The following is a 19,366-nucleotide window of genomic DNA, read 5'->3' as shown; positions in this document are numbered from 1 at the left end:
AGGCGACCTCTCCTCATCATTTCTGCAGACACCAGGTTTTTCCGCAGCTCCTCCAAGAAAAGCCTCCTCCTGTGTGTCTTTGCATGGTTCCAGGTGGGATCCACAGCAGTAAATAGCACGAAGGAGTTGAAGACAGAGACATCGGTCATGTCAAAGAAAAGAACCTGTGGCCACCGACAGGTCTTTCGTCTGCAGCTGTAGGTGCAGATAACCTACAAAAGACTAAAATAAAAAATAAGCCTACTGAATACTAAAAATAAAAATAAAGTCACCAAATACAGTATATCTCAGACAAGCCCATTATTTTAGTAAGAATAAGGAGGCTAAGTTTGGAATAGATGCATGCAGTAATAAATATGTAAAGGCTCATACCTTGTCCAAGTTGTCAACACCTCCCCTGCAGCGGTTATAATCTGTGATGATCGCAGGTTTCCTTTTCTGATCCTCATTGACAGCTGCTTCTTGATGTTTGCTGCTTAGAAGGATCACATTTTTCCCCCGTCTGGGAATGTAGCTCACCACTGTGGTTGTCTTTGTGAAGGCAAAAACAGAGGACAGGATAGCTCTCCCTCTCAGCTGCAGGAGTTTGGGTGGAAGCTCATGCTTATTTTTTCTAATTCTCCCAACCAAGGTCCCTTTCTTCTTCAGAAGTTCCTGCACAAGTGAATATGTAGTAAAAAAATGTGACAGTGAAGCCTTGGAGCTCCTCTGTCATCTCCAGGACGACACGTTTTCCCTGGCCGACCTCCACAGCACTGCCAGCAGCCTTTCCTGTGTAAATCTGGCACTTCCAGGCATAGGAAGTGGCAACATCAGCAGTGACCCAGATTTTATTTTGCTGGCTTGCTTGGCATATACTGGTGAAAGTTGCACCAGCCTTTGAAAGGGACACGCTGCTCATCAACGCACACACCTCTCCCAGGGTTGAAAAGCATGGAGAGACGATGTATCCACATTTCCAAGATTGAGCGGATGGGTGTAAGCTTGTCCTCTCCGAGACAAGAAGGGTTGTTCAGCTTGTCATCAAATGGGACGGTGGAGTTGATTACCCTGAATTTGGTGTGATTCATGGTGGTCATCCCAGAGACTGGAGGTGGATTCCCCCTTGGACCGGTACACTCCAGCCAAAATCAGGAGTCCAATGTAGGCTTTCACCTCAGTGTGATCGATATCACTCCAGTTTCACACTGTGCGTCCTCCATTCAGGTTTGTCATGTTAAATCAAATCAAAAGAGGATTCCACATCACAAGTCCTGGTGATGGTGTACCGTGTCAGCCCCGGAGTCACACCTGTGGCAACAGGAACATAGTGAGCAGTTTCTGCATGTTGGAAAACTGAACCATCCCTTAGATGTGCTTCTATGGGCCTAGGCTGCTGGGGGACCTCCCATGATCCTCTGCACACCTCTTCTCTTCTCTCTTTCTCTCCTCAGACCCACTCTCACATTTATTAGCCTTTATTCCATGTCATTAACTCTGTGTCCTCTCTGTCCCGTAGTCCTGTGCTTGTTTCTCTCTGGTCTCTCTGTCTCTGTACCTTTCTGCAGGTGTCTCTGGCTCCACCCACCTGCTGCTGTTTACTGTCTACAATGATCCATTTCTAACACATTACTATGTTTAATATTCTGTCCTGACTGACAGATAGCTAACAAATAAATAAAAAGACCCAGTAGACTTTCCTTATTGTTTTACTGACTCTTCTTATGTCTTTTGTAAAACTGAAACACAAATAGATACACAACATGTTACAAACATACTACAGTTCACATCAGAACACACAATGAGGCTAAACAATAAAGTAAATTAGCCATAATGGCTTAACTAGCTTCTTGCTAGCGCTTAGCTGAGCGATGTTTTCTTAATCTTAAAATAAACATCTTAAACACTACCTCAAATAAGACCTCAGTGCCACAAACAAACAAACAAACAAACGAAATGCATCCACTCATACCGTCGGTTCCATTTCAAGGCTCGACAATCAACGTTGTGGTGGAACACTCGAACATCGCTACACACACCAGAGTCCGGCAGAAAAACTGCAGTACGCAGAAAACGCCACTAGGTGGAGCTCAACCCCACACAACACAACATAACTTTATTGAAACACTGACAAAGTCAGAACATTTAACGTTCCACTCTGCTACAGATACATGTTGGATTAATATTCTATGCAGACTGTAATGTAAATAATTACCAATCATGAAGCTTTTTGCTTCTGTGCTCTGTTTCCTATCATAACTGTAATCTGCTGAGCACACAGTATCCACTAACTGTTCTGTAATCTGAATGCTGGCCCTCTAACATTGTTCACTGCCAACCCTGTTTGTATCATGTTTTATATGCTGCATGTCCTTCTCCTCCTCTCCTCCATTCCTAGCTGTCCTATCTTCCTCCTTTTCCTCCTTTCAGCCCGGCCATCGGCAGGAGGGTCCCTCATATGAGCCACGTCTGGGTCTCTGTAAAGCTCTTTGAGACAATTTTGATTGTGGAAGGAGCTATATAAATTAAACTGAATTGAATTGAATTGAACTGAATTGATAAGATAAGATAAGAAAATCCTTTATTAGTCCCTCATTGGTGAAATTGCAGCAACAGCAGGGGTACAGTACAGTAAGTAAATATAAGTAAGAGGCCAATATGGCCAGAACAAGATTAAATAAACACTATTCCAATAGTAGAATAACTAAGAAACTAAATTAAGAAAGATAGCTGCTGTATACACATACATAAATATGAGATGGAAATTGCTGAGTAGTGTAACTATAGTACACAATAAATATAACTATTGCACATTGATAATACACTGATAGTTGCATGGAATTGTAATCAAGTTCGTGTGTCAACAATGCTCGTTATTGAACTCCATCTGTATAGAATCTCATTATTCAGTCGTGTAACAGGACTGATTCAGACACACTCAGCAGCAGAGGACAGTGGAATCATCTTCCCTGATCCATCCTGTCTGTCTCATCCACATCCTGTAAGACTTTCTGCTTGTCAATAATCCAACCATCATAAATGATTGTCCCTCAGTGCTTTCACTGTAAAAACAGCCTGTGTGACACCATGAGCCTCAGTGAGAACTGGACATAATGTCAAGTTGTTGGTGTTTAATGTGGTAACAAGTTGTTCTGATGGTGAAAGTGGATTAAATAATATAACAGCAATAAGAGACAGAGGACCACCTGACAGCATTAATGGACATGGACAGATATGTGCTCACACATTGCCGAGCTGCACACACTGTTAAACACTGTCACAGCTCATTAGCATCACGTTCTACCTGCAATTCAAGATCAACGAGTTGGTTCAGGATGGAGCTGAGAGAGAGCAATGGAGGAGAGAAACTTTAAAGTCCAACAGTGATTCATCATAGTTTGTGAAAACTACCTGATACTTGTCCTGAGTGTTCAGTCAGTGAAAGAAAGCATGAAAACAAAGCTGATTCTTCATTTTACATTTATCATGAATGACTAAGGGACTTTTTGTTGGATCACTTGATTATTCATCTGAGAAAAGCAGTAAGTTCTTTGAGTTACTGAGTCACTGCAGTGTGTTCAAAACAGCTATACTTATAGAAATGAAGGCACTGATCACACAGTCTAAAACATAAGCTTCAGAAAAAAATGAATACATTTCATATGCTGAAGGAAATGTTAGGTTTGTGTCATGTCTGACAGTCGACAATCAACCAAATACCCAACAAATCTAAGTCATTTAGCTTTGTAGCTCTGCACACATCCTTCTTCAAACACTGTGGTTTATGACACAGCCAGTTAAGTCTGGACTTCAAACCAGTTCAAACACAGTCATGCAGCATGTAGATGCAGAATGTAAATCATTTTCTCAAACATCTGCACCAGCACTGAGGAATAAACATCAATGATAATTCATCATGATTTATGTAATAAAAAAAGAGAAGTTTAATGTTTCTGTTGTTTTACTGTTTGAAAGAGGAGAAACAATGTTTGTATATTTGAAGACTAAAATCAGCTGTGAAGAACATTTTCCTTTGATTTCTTCTTTTCAGAGGTTTTTGAAAATCAGATAAAATGAATCAGTGGATGTATCAGAATATGGAGAGAATCTTTATCGACTACAAACTTGTGACTTTTGGAAATTTCCCAAAGCAAAACTCTGTTCATGTGAATCAAACCAGTAAATGTCTGGTTTCAGCTAATTTAACCTTTGGGCTGATGAATGAATGAACGACTACCTGCTGCATAATCAGACTCATCACTACATTATTCACTGCACAAGCAGCTGCACACTGGTTCACACCTGAGAGAATAACGTCTGTCACTGTTCAGTTAGAAGAGCAAAGAAGAAGCAGGTGGTAGAAGAAAAACTGATGAGAGGAGGAAACGGAGGAGGGTGAGAAAAAGATGAATAATTACTGAAGCTGCAACATCAACAGATGCCTGTCAGTGCCAAAGAAATGATTCTTATCAAGAAAGGCAGAGATTAAAGCAACTAGCCTCATCTTCATGTTCCAGATGCTCACACAGTTTTTGAAAAGTAAAGTAAACCAGATGAAAATAAATCATTCATGATTTGACTCAAGATGAAGAAAACAGATCTCTTTACCTGGATGCATGAAATAAAAGTAATAAATCAGTGAAGGTTCAGAATGGTTTCAGTTTAATATCACAGATCTTATTTAAAGCTCTGTTACTCTGTCACAGCAGACAGCAGGACAATGACAGTGAGAAGACTAAAGGAGACATGGAGCTTTGTCCTGGTTTGAAGGACAGAAGACAGAGGACACAAGAGAGCAGCTCCAGCCCTCTGACAGAAGACAGGCTGGGAGGGAGGACAGCTGTCCAGCTGTGGATCAGCTACTGGACACTGACGGGACACACACCATCCCTCTGGCTGTCCCATAGAACAAACCCTGACTTCATATCAGGTGAGGATGTGTCCTTCATTTAAACTGAGGACTACAGGAAAAGTATAAACTTCATTTCTTCAGAAGCTGTTTCCAGTTACTGGAATTTTAAAATAAATAAAATCTCAGTTTGATCACAAACAAAACAGATTCTATAAATTCCCTTGACAGAAGTAAAAACCAATCTCATTTCTATTATCAGCTGAATAAATGTTCATTTTCTCCATCATGAAGGATCATCAGCTCACCATCTGCTGGGCTACAGAGCTGATCAGCTCAGCAGACGTGTTGTGATCTAATAGGATCAGACAGGTGGAGACATGAAGGATGAAAACAGCTCTGCTCCAATGAAGGAAGCAGAACTAGAAACAGGCAGAGACACCTGCTGTACTGATTTCATCAACACTAACAGAGAAACACAGAGATGGAGTGAAGTTTCATTCATGCATCTTAGTTTAATCTTTAAAGTTTATTCTGGACCATGGAAAATAAAAGCCCCAGAAAAAGCTAGTACTCCTGACATCAGGAATGAATTTTAAAATGACTCATGAGCTGATTTAAAAATCTCAAATGTTTTGATGTGCATTTAAAAATATTAATTATGAGGGAAAGCTGTGTTTTTATTCAGTGTATTGAAAACTCACCACTTCAAGCTTCTCCTTCCTCCACCTGTTTCTCTCCCTCCTTTCATCTGTCTCTATGTAGACTCACTCCTTCCTGTACTGTCTCTCTGCATCTCCTTCATTTCACCTTCAGCTTTACTTTTCATGTCAGTATCATCCACATACAGAGACGATAGAAGCAAATGGGTCATTTAGCAAAGACAAACACATCAAAGATAAAACACAAACTTTCTACATGCTCCTAAAGTCAGAAACACACTCAAACAGCAAAATTCTCTTGTTGTTTCTCAGGCAAACACATGCACACCCTCCTACAGACTGTCCACACTGCTGCTCTCTGTGTCTGTGAGATCACTCGTTACCACTTTGTTCCTCCAAATATAACAGTGATAACATTTGTGTCTGTGAAAGGACACATATACACACACTGTTACACATTCTCCACCTGCTTTGTAGTTGTGTGAGGAGTGTGTGAAGTGTGGAGGCGAACGTCACAATGACTGACTTCTCCTCTCTGCTTGGTTCCACTCAGCTGCCTGTCACTGACTCTTCAGAGCAAAGTGTTGGAGGTTAAAAATCTATTTACTGAAGCTGGAGCTTTTAACAGGTCACATTCACATTCAAATTCGCAGGGGTCAGCACAGCAACACAGCCAGGTAAGTATGAGCTGCAGTTGTATATGTCAGCTTTTGCAGTCTGTCCACAAAGCCACTAGTCAAGCTGTCTCTTGGGAAATAAAGCAAAGACCCACGTGCAACACTTTTCTTGTCTCAAAGACGCCAGCATCCCCACCAAAGCCTAAAAATAAAGTATACCAGCGAAATGACAACACCTAGCACACATTTCTTCCACAAAGAAAGAGCAAAGTCGGACAGGGGAGCTCACACTTGTGGCGCTCTATAAAGATGTTCGACTTTTCACCAACTCAAAAAGCTCAGCCATAAGGCCAAGCCAGCCAAAAATAACTTCAACTCATTGGTGTTCCTCGCGACGGAAGTCTTTAGTAAAAGGCGAAAGACTTGTGCGTTAAGAAGAGAAACAAGAGTCAGAACGGGCCTGTCTCAGAGAGCAGCTGAGGACCCTAGTCGTCCCAGCTACCACCGTCGCGGTGCGCCTCCCTTGGCTTGCCGCGTGCTAAATCCCAGCCTCCCCACCACCTCCAGCCTGAAAAATCCAGGCCTGGCTTTTACATGGAGACTACAAAGTCTGGGAAACGATCAGGCGTCTTCAGGGAGTCCGCGACCAATCATCGTAGCTGAGGTGCACTGTGTTGTTGAGCTGGGTTCCCTGGGTGATATCAGTAAATCTACTGACTGGTTGTGCACAATTCACTTGATAAAAACTTAAACGCATTTTCCTTCAGCCACTGTAAAAGTTTGACTCCTAAACTAAACATGTGTGTCAAAACTTGATTTTCTACAAAGCAAGATAAAGGTGCACCGTTCCCGGCGGCACTGCAATGCCGGGTTGATGCATGGAGTGAACGGAGCAAGCTCCCTTTTCAGCTCCCTCTCCTAAAAATGGGTTTAATACATTATCCCCATATAGGGGACATATCAGATATTAAACTGATAAGAACAGATACTACACTTGATCTTAGCCAAAAGGCCGAGAAGCGATGAGGCCCAAGCCTTTGACGTCCAAATCAAGCTCTTGGTACAACCGCGGTGTCCCGTTTGTTAGCCAGCTTATCACTTAGCAACTCCGCCCATCTGTCTGCTGTGTACTTTTCCCTGCCGCTATACAAAGATGTTTGACTTTTCACCAACTCAAAAGGCTCAGCCATACGGCAAAGCCGGCCAAAAATAGCTTCAACTCATTGCTGTTCCACACCAAAGCCTAGAAATAAAGCATACTAGAACAACATCTAGCACACATTTCTTCCACAAACAAGCAGCAAAGTCGGACAGGAGAGCTCACACTTCATTTTGTCATGGAAAGGCCACGCCCACTTCCCCAATTCCAATGGGAACACGGGGAATTGTCATGACTAAACACGCCACTCTGTAGCGCACGCCAGAGAGCTTCTGCAGAGCAACACTGCCGCTTTGCGGACAGACTGCAAAAGCTGACATGTAACTCCAAATCAACAAAGCTACTTCACAAAACGGAGAGTCTTCAACAGGTTAGCACATGGGCATTCCTGACACATTGTGTTTTCTTCTACACGCACGCAACAGGGGAGAGCGCGAACGCAGTCCCCCACTACCAGAAATTATGCAGTCGAGATTCCCATATTTGGGGAATTCGCAGGGATCAGCACAGCCGGAGTGCAATGGCTGAGCCTCACCCTGGGTGAACCACCTTGTTGATCATGGTATCTCCCCTGCCAGGTAAGTATGAGCTGCAGTTGGAAGAGAGCGAGTGGTGGTCACCAGGCACAGCACTCTGGCTGACGGTGCCCACAATGCATAATCCCACATTTCAGTGCCTTGAGCATCAGCTCCCCTTTGTCTGTTACGTTTATGGCTGAAAAGACACAAACACTGCTGCAAATAGGCTGCGGCATGCGGCAAACGCGCTTTGTTGGATCTACCCATCATGCACTGCTCTGCCAAAAACAAAGGAACACTGTGTGAAATGCCACTAGTCAAGCTGTCTCTTGGGAAAGAAAGCAAAGGCCCACGTGGGACACTTTTCAAAACATTTCACTAAATGAACTAAACACTGACATGAACTACTAACATGTATGGACTTACTGAAAACCTTGGAGCTGATCTGGACTTTCCTGTAGTTTCCTCTTGTCCTTGTAACAGCAGTAGCTCCTCCCTTCCTTGTCAATAATTGTGCAGAAATATCTGAGTGCTTCTTTCTTCCTAAATCATGAGCAAGTCCTGTCCAGTCCAACTGTTTCTGCTCCTGTTTGACTTCTGAACTTGTCTCTGGCTGTGTGTCCACTTACTGCAGCCTGTGACATCAGGCTGTAGAATGTTGATACATCAAAGGCATCAAAGGACAAACACTCTCTCTCTCTCTCTCTCTCTCTCTCTCTCTCACACACACACACACACACACACACATTGTTGTCTTCATATAGTTATGAGGACACATCATAACTGAAAGCCTAACATTAACCAAAACATAAAACATACTAATGATTTTGAACCTTCTCAAAAATACCAAATGAATTACAACAATAAACACTCAGGACCATTCAGCTGGGTTGGTGAATTCAGCACCAAGGACAGCAGCAGCTGAACTGTACACAACTACATGTACTAACACACAGCAAATTCACAAAGTACTAAAATCTGGAGTCAGGCAAAAAAGTGTGAAAGAGTTAAATTTCTGGAGTTTATTTTATAACTCTGACTACAGTTTGTGTTAAGGTGTTTGTGGTGGAAAAATACTTTCCTCCTGATGAGAAGTGAAATAGAATTCTTTAGACAGTTATTGTCTTTTGATGTTTTATTATAAAATAAGGTTTACAGAGTAATCAATTTCTGCAGAAAGGACAGAGCTCACGCAGCATGTCATGCTACAGAGGTCTGACCCCGAGCTCCATGTTGCCAGGGCTTTTAATGTTTCTTTCTCACATACCAGGATTGCAGGGATGGCAGGGAAAGAAAACAAGCTCGAGGTCAAGTGATAAAATTAATGAGCAACTGAGATAAAGTGTAAGTTATGCTCAGAGACACCGGACAGCAACAAAGATAAAGAATAGACAGTCTTTGTCCAAGACATAAGCAGGTGTCCTCACAAAGCACAATGAACAGCATACTCAGCACATTAGGTCACTTCAGGTCAAGTTATATGTACTTCACACAGAATTGAATATACGAGTTTATGAGAATATACGAGTGTATGATAGGAGAATATATGGCTATATGATAAATTGGCATTACAATTCCCCCTTTGGCCATAAAATGGCCACACAAAAGTATATACAAATTTATCATATCATCAGTGACTACATTCCTTTAGGTTTAAGTAGACACATCATTAGCTGATAAATGTTAAAATATGCATTTAGCTGTTTTTGTAGGACACAGACATCCTTAAGTTGATAGCAAGCTGGGGAAAATACAAAACTTAAAACCTAAACATCATCTTCATCATCATCATCATTAAAAGGAGGAATCCAATCAGTGGGGTTTTCAACATCTGACAGGAGATGGGTCTCAGCCAGAGAGGCCATCTGGTGTGTGATTGACCTATCAATAGACCTTACAATGAGACTTCTAATGCAGGGAATAATACAACATCCAATCAGACTGAACACACTTGCACCAATAAGTATAACACACTTGCACCAATAAGTATACCAGTGATAGCAGATACGATAATTGACTTCCATTTACCAAACTTACTGTCAAACCAGTCCATCATCCATGTGTCAGTACCTGCATTGTTTTTTAACTCTACCGTAAGGGCTTCTAATTTGGTCAGTGCCCGTGTAAAGCTACCATTGGAGGCCGTATTGTTGGGAATGAATGTACAACAGGATTCTCCAAACATAACGCAAATGCCACCTCTTTCAGCCAGCAACATGTCCAGTGCTATACGATTTTGCCAAGCTATTAGGGACGTGGCATGTAGTTGTTCTCCTAGGGCTTTAAAGGAGTCTCTAGTGTAGTTGAAAAAACGCTGTTGATTGTAATAGATATAATTGATCCAGTCGACATTTTTGTTCATCGTTACCCAGATAAAAATGGATTCAAACCCTGCGGCTATTGAATTTCTAGCCTTAAATTCATTAGGCACACCACGGGGAACGCCAATCTCATCAATGTATATGTTAGGGTCCATTCCAAAGACATCTCGCGTCTGCCGGTGACGGTCAGTGGCTGCAAGGAACCTTTGTTCAGGAATGACAACAATTTCCTGTAACAGCATTACATGACCACACAAACCTGTCCAATTAAAAGGCAGGACAGAACGCAATTTATTATCTCCACAAACCCAGAAAACATCAGGAACTGGATAGATTTGCTTACCTATCCACTCGTACCATACCAGGGCTTGCAGTTGTTTTTTATTCAGGACAAAGTCGCTAGAGATGTTCTTTTGTGCCACTACAATTTGAGTACACGGCCCCGTCCAATTTCCGACGGACTGGTTACCGGTGGGGCGATAATAACAGACAATGTGTGTTGTTTAAAGGTGGTGGAGCTGTCCTTGTAGGCGGCGGGAGTCTTCCTGCAGTGGATCCTAGATTACATGAGGACCAAGAGGAGGCTCTAGAGCGGGCTCCTCGAGCTAGTAAACAGTCGTGCCTACACAGATTAGTACTGGTGGAAACACAATCATCTCCTTCAAACGGAATACCTATCATAAGCAATCTGGGTCTGCCTGCTGCACACATAAAACAGGATGTATTACCTCCATACAGTTGTTGAGCTGTGAAATTTAGCCATGATGTTCACAGATTAGTTTCATATAAATCAACAGAGCGTGGAGTGCGCATGTGCGCTCGGAATTGTGACACATTAGGATGTACACTGGTTAGGTTATGAACATTAGCTGGTGGTGTATGATGTGTGAAAAAAATAACAAATACCACAAATACAGCTAAAAGTATAAGTAAAGCTGTTGAACCTCTGAGACCGCACCATCCTGGCCCCCTGAAGGGATGCCATGGTCTGGGCTCCATTGTTGCTCTTGTTGGTGACACGGAGCTTGTGGTCACTTCGTTGGAGCTTGGCACGCTACTGGTGGAGGAGGGCGCTTTTTTCACCCCTCACTCTTATATTGCAGATGGTTCCAACGCAGCTGCAGGTTAGGGGCAGCGCACGGCGTACACCCCAGTTGTCTTCCTCAACGTCTAGATGAGTCAATTGTATTCTTAGACCATTATTCTGGGTCTAGAGGTGAATTTGTGTCAGCTCCTCAGCTTTACTCCTCTGGTGTCTAGATGTCGGCTGTTGGTTCAGGAACCTGTTTACAGTGGCTGGCGTGTACCCATGCGGCCTTCTCCGCAACCTTTACAGCTGTCTCAGTGGTCAGCAGAACCTGGAACGGGCCCTGGAATCGCCTTTGTTTCCAGTGACGGCGTCTGTGATCTTTAATGAGAACCCAATCTCCAGGCTGTAAGTTGTGGAGGACTGCTGTGGCTGCAGATGGCAGGGCACTCTTCACCTGTGAATGCAATGCTGACAAGGTTGTAGACAAGTTGGCACAGTATCTCAACATAGCATCATCACATGCACCTGTGGTAAGGGGAGGATGCCTAACTGGACCTACACCTGTCTGAGGGGGTCTACCAAACAAGATTTCAAATGGACTCAAACCATGTTTATTTCTGATTCGTGTGCGCATGTGGAAAAGCACCAGTGGAAGTGCTTTAACCCACGAAAGACCAGTTTCATCACAACATTTAGCAAGTTTTGCTTTAATGGTGCCATTTTCTCTTTCAACAGCACCTGCACTCTGTGGATGATATGAACAATGATGACGTATGTCAAACCCAAGATAGTCTGACACTTCTTTCAGGGCTTGGTTGACAAAACCTGGTCCATTGTCACTGCTGATGACTGAAGGAATTCCCCACCTAGGAATAATTTCAGTTAGCAGTGCTTTAGCCACAGCTCCAGCATCCTGTTTGGAAGAGGGGAAAACTTCAACCCATTTGCTGAACATGTCAACAATTACAAGACAGTATCTTTTCCCTTCACTTGGTGTTAGGTCAATGAAATCCATCATTAAATGATCAAAAGGTTTGTCAGGTGGTGGATGACCAGCAGGTGGCATATGAATAGCCCCTGATGCATTGTTGGATGCACAAATTAGGCATTTCCTGCAAAAATCCTGTGCAAAAGTTGAAAAACCACGTGTATACCAAAATGAATTAACAGCAGCACACATTCCCCCTTTGCCCACGTGGTCTCTTCCATGGGACAGTTTAGCATAACAGTGGAAAAGAGCACGTGGCAAACAAGGTTTGTTATCTGGACCCATCCACACTGAGTCTTTAAATGCAGCACCTGATTTTGACCACATGGTGCGCTCTTGAGGAGTGGAAAGAGACTGCAGAACAGAAACATCAGCAGATGAGCAGGTGTCAGGAGTGTTAGACAACATCAAACAGTTAACTGTGAAAGGTGAACCAGACAATGCTGCAGCTTTAGCTGCTGCGTCTGCTGCAGCATTTCCTGTAGAAATAGAGTCAGAACTGTTAGTGTGAGCTTCACATTTAATCACAGAGATAGATGCTGGAAGGAGGATGGCATCTAGCAATGCAGACACAAGTTTATGGTGTGAGATGGGCTTGCCAGAAGATGTAAGAAATCCTCTATGTCGCCAGAGGGCCCCAAAATCGTGCACTACTCCAAACGCATAACGCGAGTCTGTGTAAATATTCACAGTTTTACCTGAAGCCAGTTTACAGGCTTCAGTAAGAGCTACAAGTTCTGCAGCTTGTGCTGAAAAGTGTGGTGGCAGTTTGCCACTGAGCAAATTGTCATGTGGTGTCACTACTGCAAAACCCACTTGAGCAGCACCTGTGTCCACGTTGCGAGACGCCGAACCATCCACAAACAGATCCATGTCTGCATTTGGTATGGGCTGAGTGGAAAGATCTGGTCTGGGTGTGCAAACTTCATCAAGAATCTGAAGACAGTCATGTGGCTCTCCATCTGCTGCAGTTGGGAGAAGAGTTGCTGGATTAAGTACACTGCATCTTTTAACAGTAATGTTAGGCATATCAAGCAAAGTAGTGTGATATCTTAACCAGCGCTGTGCAGAGAGATGAGAGGTCTTCTGTGTGTGCAGAATGTGAGCAACAGCATGAGGAACCATGAGTGTCAAATCTCCATAACCCACAATGTCACGTGATGCAACCACAGCCTTCTCTGCTGCAGCTACAGCATGCAGACAGAGAGGGAGACCAGCAGCAACAGCATCAAGCTTGGTGGAAAAATAAGCTACAGGTCTCAGTCTACCCCCATGTTCCTGTGTCAAAACAGAGGTCATGTATCCGTCCTTCTGGTCAACAAACTGAGTAAAGGGAAGGTCAGGGTTTGGCAGTCCCAGTGTGGGAGCAGCCTGCAAAGAAGCCTTTAAGTCAGTGAAGGCTTTGTCAGTGTGGTCAGTCCAAGTCAGTTTGTCATGTGCACAAAGATTGTTACCATGAATCATGGAAGAGAGAGGTGCCTCTCTCTCTGAATAATTTGGGATCCACTGTCTGCAATATGACGTCATGCCTAAGAAACTCATCATTTGCTTTTTGGTGATTGGTTTTGGTACAGATTGAACTGCTTCAATACGTTTGGGAGAGAGAGATTTGCCCTCTGCTGTGATCACATGTCCCAAATATGTAACACAGGTCTGAGCAAACTGCAGTTTTGACAAGCTAGCTTTATGGCCATTATTTGCTAGATGTTTTAGCAATGCTATTGTATCTGTTTTACATGCTTCCTGTGATGGACTACAAATCATCAAATCATCAACATACTGTAACAAAACAGAGCCTAGAGGCAAATGGAGGCTCTGTAAGTTGTCACGCAGTGCACTGTGGAATACTCCAGGACTTTCTGAATATCCCTGTGGACAGCGAGTCCAAGTGTAGCCCTTACCATCGAAAGAAAACGCAAACCAGAATTGACTGTCTGGATGAACGGGAACGGAGAAAAAAGCATTTGTGAGATCAATGACAGAAAAATGAGTGGCATTAGGTGGAATTAATGACAGAATTGTATGTGGATTTGAAACTTGGGGCACCCGCGGATGTATTGCAGCGTTTACTGCTTGCAAATCTTGTACAAATCGCCACTCAGTGGGTTGATCTGCGTCTCGGATTTTCTTTACTGGAAAAATTGGTGTTCTGACAGGGGAGTCATCGCACGGAACTATAACTCCAGCCTTTAAAAGTGAATCAAAAACAGGCCTGATACCATTTAGCGCTTCTGGTTTCAATGGATATTGTCTCATGCATGGTCTGTAATCTGATTTTGGGTGAACTACAAGAGGTGTGGCTCCCTCAATAAGCCCCACGTCATATTTGTGACGCGCCCACAAACAGGGTGGCACCTCAGATAGTTCAGCCATGTCAACTGATGTGTCGTGTGAAAGCATGCAAGGTGTAGTGTGTGTATTAGGAATCAAGCAAATCGTTCTGTCGACAAAGGCAGTAGATGTAAGTTTTGTTTTATATACATCACCCCTTTCGCTGTACAGTGTTCTGGGATCCCCTTTCGTGGGCCTGAAATCAGAGAGGGTCTGTTGTCTGTGAAGCCATGGTCCCATATCCTGCCATGTCCAGTGGGCGGGTTTTGCCAGCGACACGTGTGGAGACGCACCATCAAACAGTTCATCTTGTGAATGAGAGAGAGATACAGAGACAGCAGCAGCCTTCTTTGTCCAATAAATACATGTCATATTCAATTTCTCCACTTCTAGTGGCTTTCTGTTCCAAACTTTCTCAAACCTTTCATCTGGCCCTTCTGAAACATGTGTTGTGCAGTGTAGTCAATCAGCTGACATGTCCTGTAGTGTGTGAGCAAAGCTGGTCTTCATTGCAAGCAGTGTGTGTGTGTGTGTGTGCGTGTGTGTGTGTTACCTCCTGTAGTCTGTGAGTCAGTGTCGCTGTGGTCAGATCGCTCCTCTCCCCCTGCCCCGTCCCACACCCACTTTTCAGCAGTTGTAGTTTGCACAGAGCCATTCTTCTGAGGGCATTCTTTAGCCCAGTGTCCTTGCTTATGACAGTCAAAACAGATGTTTAGGGTCATATTGCCAGTGTCCACCTCCATCGTATTCACGTTCTCGTCCCCGACCTCTATGTGGCCGGTCGCGGCCACGTCCTTGTCCGCCAGCCATAGGTTGAGCACCCCTGTACATGGTTAAGGCTGCCGTGTGTAGATCCTTCCTCGACTTTGTCTTTCTTTCTCCTCTGTTGATCCTTGATAGTGGTCTCGACATGCACAGTGTGTCGTCTGAGATCATTTAATCAAGCTTTGTCCCTTATTGCCAGATGTGTTCTCATCCAGCTGTCGGAGTTCTTCTCTCAGCTGTGACTCAGTCCTGGTCTGTAAAGCATCAGGTTTAGATGTGGTTGAATCAGGGGATGAGGATGATGTTGGTGGAGGTGATGAAGTTTCTGTTAGACGTCTGGAGGATCCTTCTGCTGTTCCCAGATCCCCACCAGGCTCATGTGGCAGTGAAGGTGCGGTCGGAGGGCAGGAGTCGAGGTCGCAATCCACCTTGACATATTGACTCACAGAAGGAACAGAAGGACAAAGTGTATTAGTTTCTTCATTTTCCTGTAAGGAATGTGTCTTGTACTTTTGCGTTTGTTACTTTCAATTCTTTATCTCCTTCTTTCCCTCTTCTCTCCGCATGCTATGTGCCTTCCAGTCTGCTTTAAACTGTTCATCCTTCTCTCGTTTACGTTTGGACAAAGCTGCATGCTGCTCTGCACTTTTTTTTTTTTTTTTTTTTTTTTTGCCTCCAAACATGTCTTCAGTTTGTCTAATTGTCTCAGGCTAAAGCTGCCATTTCCTGGAAACCCAAAATCAACCCACTGTTTAAATTGATTCATACATTGATTCATACTTTCAGATTTTTCTCAATCATCAATTTTATTATTGGTGGGAGGATTTTGGGAGTTGGCTCCACATCAGACTTCTCCTTACTCTGACTTTTACCCAACCTTTATCTCTGATTATTTTGTCTCTTGTATTCACAGAATAAACTGGTCCACTTTTTCAAGCAGATACACCAGAAATCCTCAAACACTACAATAATAACCAAGACACGTCTGTCTGCAAGTGCTTATGCGAGATATACCGGTTTAATTCCCTGATTAACTCTGTAACCTCTCACAAACAACATCAAAACACTTCTCACCGTGTGTGATTCTTTCCCTTTAAATCCTTTGGGATTGGAGCGATGACTGGGCTCCGTCCGAGGACAGCTTCTCACCCACAGGGAGGAATCTTTTGCAGCCGGCTTTCTGTCTTTTCAACAGAGTCCAGATCACACGTCCAATCCCATCCTCGTCGCCAAGTTTGTGGTGGAAAAATACTTTCCTCCTGATGAGAAGTGAAATAGAATTCTTTAGACAGTTGTTGTCTTTTGATGTTTTATTATAAAATAAGGTTTACAGAGTAATCAATTTCTGCAGAAAGGACAGAGCTCACGCAGCAACACCATGCTACAGAGGTCTGACCCCGAGCTCCATGTTGCCAGGGCTTTTAATGTTTCTTTCTCACATACCAGGATTGCAGGGATGGCAGGGAAAGAAAACAAGCTCGAGGTCAAGTGATAAAATTAATGAGCAACTGAGATAAAGTGTAAGTTATGCTCAGAGACACCGGACAGCAACAAAGATAAAGAATAGACAGTCTTTGTCCAAGACATAAGCAGGTGTCCTCACAAAGCACAATGAACAGCATACTCAGCACATTAGGTCACTTCAGGTCAAGTTATATGTACTTCACACAGAATTGAATATACGAGTTTATGAGAATATACGAGTGTATGATAGGAGAATATATGGCTATATGATAAATTGGCATTACAGTGTTCACCCAGGCCGAGTTGAATTTTGGAGTTTATTCCCCGGTGTTCAGGATCTGGTTTTAACTCTGTCCCTGGAGTTCACGACGCATTTTATCGCGGCATGAGCAGCACAAGGAACGTCGTCACAAGGCTGGTAAGAGCATGATTTTTATCAAAAAGTACTTTAAATGCGTGATATTTTGTCATTGTTCTCACTTTATCTACTTACATAGTACCGCTAATGACTGCGAACTTGATGTTGAACGTAACTCCATTGCTTTTACTCCATTATTTAGAGCAAGTAGCTCCCGCAGCATTAGTTAGCTAACTGTCCTTAGCTGCCATTGTGGAGCTGTTAGCTTTCACTCAAACGTTAATGTCGGCCATACTGTCTGTGGCGTGTGATGTGTCTGTATGACGGTAATGACAAACTGTTTGATAAGCTTCACAAATTAATGACGACGCGCATCTTGAAGGTAATTAATACAGTTTTGGAAATAACCATCCAACAATGCAACCGCATGTCGGTGTTTTAAGAGAATAATTTCCAGCTCAACGGCGCAGACGTAGCTGAAAAGTCAGTTTTGGCTAGCATGCTAACAGTTGAGCTTATAAACTGTAGCCTTGCTGTTTTGAACAGCGGTGAGAAACGTGTATTTTAACAGTGTGTAGTTGGGATAAACTTTAACTTGAACATGTTATTCTCAGACATATGACATTTTCTTCCTTTATGTCAAACCAACATGTTGATCAAAGTACAACATGGAGGGAAGAAGAAGTACATTAAACTGGAAGAGGCTTGCTTCTCAGATTTTCTCAGTGCAGGTCAGTCAGATGTTTAGTATTAAATTAATAAAGATGTAAACATGTTGTAACGTGGAGTTGTTATACAGCAGAGATGACTCTGAATACAAAGAGTATGAAGAGACTGGAAGTTTGAAATATTCCACCACACGGTTACTGGTTAATATTATTGTTGCTCACATGCATGGAAAAGAAGAGTAAGAGGCTTCAACTTAATCCTGTATCCTTTTATTAAAGAAATATGTATATAAAATATATTTTAAAAAATGGTAAGAGGTTTTTTTTCCCGCTTACAGGAGAGGTGCAGTAAATCGACAAAAGAGTTTCATGACCTCGGGATTGTTTCACTTTTCCCATCTTTGAAAGACCCATACTCCAAAAATGATATGTAAGTTTAACTCCCTTGTTTGCATATAAGCAACATACAGTATTTGTTCTTGAGACACATTTTTTTCTTTCAGGAACTTCTATGATATTCAAAGCAACAAAGGCCCTAACACTTTCCTGAGTGGTGCATGAAGACAAATCCAGAACCACCTCTTCATCCCAGAGTAGAGTGGAGCTAAAAGCAGGTCCCACATCATCCAGAACATATGATGATCAGCCAATCAGAGATGAATGTATGGAAGCCATATCTCTCCTTCACCACACAGCTGATCCTGACTTAGTGTTTCAGAGGATGTAAGTAAAAATATCGGTTTATTTTCATCGTTTGAAAATGTTGTTTTTCTGTTTTTATTTAGATTTTTAAAGACTTCTCACTGATGTTTGGAGCAGAGGTTGCTTCAAGGTTCCTTGAAAAATGGAACAGCAGTTTTAAAGATAAAGTTATCAAGGAGGCAGGAACCTGAAAGAGACGTCTCTCTTAAAACAACAACTGAAAGCTGCTCTGAATGAAGGATCTGACACTGCTGATGAAGCAGGTACAGTTATCATCAGAATAGTAATGCAGTTATGTGAGTCGTCCAACAGTCGTCAGTTTATTGTGTTTTTATTGATTTATTTTACAAAAGCATCTGAGTCTAAATAGGCCACTTAAGTCTGCAGTTAAGATTCAGTGTGAGGGCTGAACATTGCTTTGCTCTCCAGCACAGATTTATAATGACTGGGCCATTAATAGTTGTTATATGTGTATATGTTTAAGATCATAGTAAAACCATTAGAACAATGCACAGAGCAATATCATAAACACACTACTTAATATATATAATGAGTGTAAAAGTACTTTTCACTCTGTCCTCAGAGTGGGACAGCAACATGGCTTCTCTTCTGGTGCTGCTTCATCTTCTCACTCCACAACCAGCTGGAAGAAAGCATCCCACAAAGATCAGCGTCGGAGAGACAACGGATCATCTGGTAAAATTTCAGAAGGTTTGTCAAAACTTCCAAATACTGTAGATGTTGCTGAGTTTTAGAAACACATTTTTGTAAACATATTTCTCTTGTTTCAGTCATCCCAAAGCCTTGAGGATCATCTCCTGACCACTGAAGGAACCCATCAGCCATATCTTCTTTCCACAGAAACTTCAAAGACCCAGGTTTTCACCTTTTATATTGTCTTGGACAAAAAGCTTCTGTCATGTCAGTCATGTACATCCTTTGGTGCTTTTGATGA

General features: G+C 42.7%; 3 non-coding genes across 3 annotated transcripts; all 3 read right to left on the bottom strand.

Annotated features, from left to right (window-relative positions):
• Positions 1 to 6,444: 6,444 nt before the first annotated feature.
• LOC121190156 lies at positions 6,445 to 6,559 on the bottom strand. The gene has a single exon (XR_005894951.1). It is a non-coding gene; the product is annotated as a U5 spliceosomal RNA (small nuclear RNA).
• A 381-nt stretch (positions 6,560 to 6,940) lies between these two features.
• Positions 6,941 to 7,131, bottom strand: LOC121190137. The gene has a single exon (XR_005894934.1). It is a non-coding gene; the product is annotated as a U2 spliceosomal RNA (small nuclear RNA).
• Positions 7,132 to 7,688: 557 nt separating this feature from the next.
• Positions 7,689 to 7,852, bottom strand: LOC121190160. Its single transcript, XR_005894956.1, has one exon. It is a non-coding gene; the product is annotated as a U1 spliceosomal RNA (small nuclear RNA).
• Between the last annotated feature and the right edge of the window lie 11,514 nt (positions 7,853 to 19,366).

The sequence above is a fragment of the Toxotes jaculatrix genome, chromosome 11 (genome assembly GCF_017976425.1).
Source record: "Toxotes jaculatrix isolate fToxJac2 chromosome 11, fToxJac2.pri, whole genome shotgun sequence".
Lineage (NCBI taxonomy): Eukaryota > Metazoa > Chordata > Actinopteri > Toxotidae > Toxotes > Toxotes jaculatrix.
Note: the sequence above shows the minus strand (reverse complement) of the source record. Positions and strands in the feature narration are given on the sequence as shown.